We start from the raw sequence: 4,711 nt of genomic DNA, 5'->3' as shown, positions 1-4,711 counted from the left end.
TCCAAAAGTTAAATGCAAAGATATAAATGAATAGAAACCATGGAATAGAATATACAAGAACTGTGGAATAATTACAAAAGGAATAACATACACATAATGGGGATATTAGAAGAAGGAAGAGAGAACAAATATTTGAAGAAATAATGACTCAGAATCCTCTAAATAACAGATACTTTAGATCTGAAAGCTCAGAAAACATCAGCTTTGAAACATGCCAGAGAATGTACACCAAAGTGTATTATATTCAAACTTCAGAAAATCAGAGGCAAAGAAAATATCTTGAAAGAAGTTAGTGGTAGTGATGTTGGATATGAAACCTTAGATATAGAGAAACAGGGAAAGAATTACTTTGGACTTCTCTTCAGAAACCATTTAAGCAAGAATAAAGTAAAATGAAATATTTAATATTGAAAGAAAAACCTCACCAAAATAGATTTTGCATAAAATATACAACTTTATGCCTACAAATTTGATAACCTCGATTAAATGAACCAATTTCTTAAAAGATGCATTCATTAAACACACACAAAGATAAATATATAATCTAAATAGGCCAATATCTATTAAATTAATTAATCAATAATTAATAATCTTTCCAAAAACTGCTCCAGGCCAATATGGTTTCACTGGTGAATCCTACCAAAAAAATTAAGGTGGAAATGACACTAATTCTATACAATCTCTTCCATAAAATACAGCAGAGAAAATAATTCCTATCTTGTTCTCTGAGGCCAGCATTAGCCAACTAAAATCCGGCAAAGACATTACAATTCAGAAAAGGTACAGAATATGTGAATGTAAGTGCGTTATCCCCTCAACAAAATACTAGCAAATTGAATCCAAATATGTATAAAATAAATTATGCGTCATAACCAAGTGGGATTTATGCCTAGAATGCAAGGCGACTTCAATATTGAAAATCAACTGACGAAATCAATGACATTAACAGGCTAAAGAAGAAAACCATGCAATCATATCAATAGATAGATAGGGTGCCTGTGTGGCTCAGTGGGTTAAAGCCTCTGCCTTCAGCTCAGGTCATGATCTCAGGTCCTGGGATCCAGCCCTGAATCAGGCTCTCTGCTCAGCAGGAAGCCTGCTTCCTCCTCTCTCTCTGCCTGCCTCTCTGCCTACTTGTGATCTCTATCAAATAAATAAATAAAATCTTTTAAAAAAATAGATAAAATGCATTTGACAAAATCCAACATGGATTCACACACAAAAAACTCTCAGGAAATAAGTTATAGAGTGGACTTCCTCAACTTAATAAAGAACATCTATAGACAACTGACAGCTAACTTCCCACTTAATGCTGAAACTACATAATTTTTCTCAAGAACTGGAAGTCCCAGCTAAATGCATAAGAACAATCAATCAATCAATCAATCAATGGCACGTAGATTTGGAAGGAAGAAATAAAGTATCTTTTTTCATAGATGATATTATTTTCTGCATCCAATAACTGACCAAAAAGAATCATCTGGAACTAAAAAGTGAATATAGCAAGATTGCAAGATACAATGTTATTATATAAAACTTAATTACCCAGGGTGCTTGGGTAGCTCAGTCATTAAGTGTCTGCCTTCAGCTCAGGTTATGATCCCAGGGTTCTGGAATCAAGCCCCATATTCAGCTCCCTATTCAGCAGGAAGACTGCTTCTCCTTCTCCCACTCTCCCTGCTTGTATTCCCTCTCTCGCTGTCTTTCTCTTCGTGTCAAATAGACATAAATGTGTCTATATTGTGTTGTGTTAAATAAATAAAACCTTAAACACACACACACACACACACACACACACACCTTAATTACCCTCCTAAACCAGCAATGGACAACTGGAATTTGAAATGAAAAAACACAGGGGTGCCTGGGTGACTCAGTCAATTAAATGTCTGACTCTTGGTTTCAGCTTTGGGTGGTGAGATTGAGCCCAGTTTCAGGATCCACTTGAAACTCTCTCCCTCCTTCTCCCTCTGCCCCTCCACAACCCTCCCTCTAAAAACCAAACACCAAAAACCAAAAACACACAGTAGTACTTACAATGAAATACTTAGGAATACATTTAACCAACTATGTACAACTATGTACAAAATCTATGTGAGGAAAACTACAATATTCAGATAAAATAAATCAAAGAACTAAACAGATGGAGATAGTCCATGTTAATAAATATAATTCTCAATATTGTTAAGATGTCATTTCCAACTGATTTGATCAATAGATCCATTTAGTCTCGATCAAAATCACAGAGAGTTATTTTGTAGATACCACCAAAGTGATTTTAAAATTTATATGGAAATGTAAAATGTCCAAAATAGTCAACCCAATATAGAAGAACTAAGTCAGAAGACTAGCACTTATCTAATGCCAAAAATTGCTACAATGCTACAGCGATCAAGCCAGTGTGGTGCTGGAGAAAGAATCAACCAAAAAATTAATGGAACAGCATACAGATCCCAGAAATAGACTCATACAAACATTGTCAACTGATTGTTGGCCATGGAGCAAAGACAATTCAATGAAGAAAAGACAGTCTTTTCAACATTGTCAATAGAATATTTAGACAACCACATGCAAAATACATTATATATGTGTATAAACACACACACCTTACACATCTCACAAACAGCTCAAAATGGATCATAATTATAAAAACAAAATGTAAGCTTTATATAAAACTTCTATATTACAACATGAAGGACAACTAGGTGATTTTGAATTTGGTGATGAATTTTTAGAAACATCAAAGCACAATCCATGAATGAACAAATTGGTCAGTTTGACATCATTAAAATTAAAAACTTCTGCTATGTGAAAGAATGTCAAGAGAATGAGAAGACAAGTCACAGACTGACTGCAAAGGTCATATCTAGTAAAGGAATTTTATCTAAAATAAACAAGAACTTCTAAAAGTCAACAATAAGAAAATAAACACTCCAGTAAAAAATGGATGAAAGAGTTGAACAGATACTTCACAAAATAAGATATACTTATGGCAAATAGGTATATGAAAAGAAGCCCAGCATCACATGTTATTACAGAATGCCAATTATGAGAGGCCACCACATATCTATTAGAATGGCCAAAATCCAATGCACTGACCACACCTAATGCTGATGAGTACATGGAGCAAGGGAAACTCAGTCATTTTAAGTAAGAATGCAAAATGATACGTTCACTTTTAGAGGACAGTTTGACAGTTTCTTATCAGCTTAAACACAGTTTCCACTATATAATCCAGCAATTGCTCTCCTTGCTACTTACTCAATTGATTTCAGATCTTATGTTCATACAAAAGCCTAAACACACACACACACACACACACACACACACACACACACACAAGTTTTATTTTGTGATTGTAAACACTTGAAAGCAACCAAGATGTTTTTCAATAGAAGAGTGTATAAATAATCTGTGTACATCCATATAAGGGAATTTTATTCAGCTATAAAAAATAAATGAGGTATTAAGCCACAAAAAGGGAGAAAGCTTAAATGCATGTTCTAACTCAAAGAAGTCAGTCTAAAAATAGTATTCACTATATGATTTTAACTCTATGAGATTCTGGAAAAGGCAAAACTGTTGAGACAATGGAAAGATAAATGGATGCCAGGAGTTCAGGAGGGGAAATTCAGAAGGGAGAGGCACACATTATTAGGGCAGTAAAACTTCTCTTTATGGTTTAGGGCTATGAGACTGCTATGATAATGTAATAGTGGATGACATTATTCATTTGCCAAAATCCATAGAACTGTACAACACAAAAAGTGACCGCTGGTATCAATGTGGACTTTATGTAGTAATACTATATCATTCATTAATTGAATTGATACAGTATGTGTGGAGTGATGAGAAGGGATATATGGGAACTCTGTTTTCTGCTCAGTTATTTTATAAACCTAAAACTACTCTAAAAAAGTCTACTGGAAATTTCTTTTTGTGTCCTTTGGTCTCAAATTTCTTAAAAATGTGAGGTATGCATGCATTAATTTTGAAAGGAAATTTACTGGTGGAACTCCAAAATTGACAATAGTGATTTTCTTATTTTGGGTTGTATGTATTTTCATGTATTACTTGTGTAATTTTGAGCAGCTAGCTTACCCCACCTCTACTCCCCAGATAAACTCTGCCAAGATATGACTCCTACGTTAATTCTTGCTCCATTTTCTAGTATTTGTTATATTACACAAGCGGTATTCACAAGATATACTTGTGTGCACCCAGGAAACTTGATTTTAAAAGGTATACTTCTGGAGGGGCAGTTAACTCTCCCTAACCATCTTCCCACCACCACCACCACCACCTTGCTGCTCCAGTTTTTATACTATGTATTCAAAACAAACTCAAACATTCAGAATACTAGTAAAATGAACATCATATACATATTACAACAGTTTTAACAATTCATAACTTAGCCATATTTTTCTAATCGTTTTGCTGAATTTTAGAAAGTAAATTATAAATCTGATTTAATAATCAAATATTTCTTTTTAAAAATGTTTTAAGTTTTTATTTAAATCCAGTTAGTCAACGTATAGTGCAATACTGGTTGGAGAAGAATCTAGTGACTCATCACCCACCCACACCCACCCACCCTTCCCCCAACACTCAACACCCAATGTTCATCACAACAAGGGCCCTCCCCAACACCCATCACCTATTCAGGCCATCTTCCGCCTACCTCTCCCTCGCCCCCGCCCCCACCCCAGCA

The sequence above is a fragment of the Mustela lutreola genome, chromosome 12, assembly GCF_030435805.1.
Source record: "Mustela lutreola isolate mMusLut2 chromosome 12, mMusLut2.pri, whole genome shotgun sequence".
Lineage (NCBI taxonomy): Eukaryota > Metazoa > Chordata > Mammalia > Carnivora > Mustelidae > Mustela > Mustela lutreola.
This window is presented reverse-complemented; position numbering follows the sequence as displayed.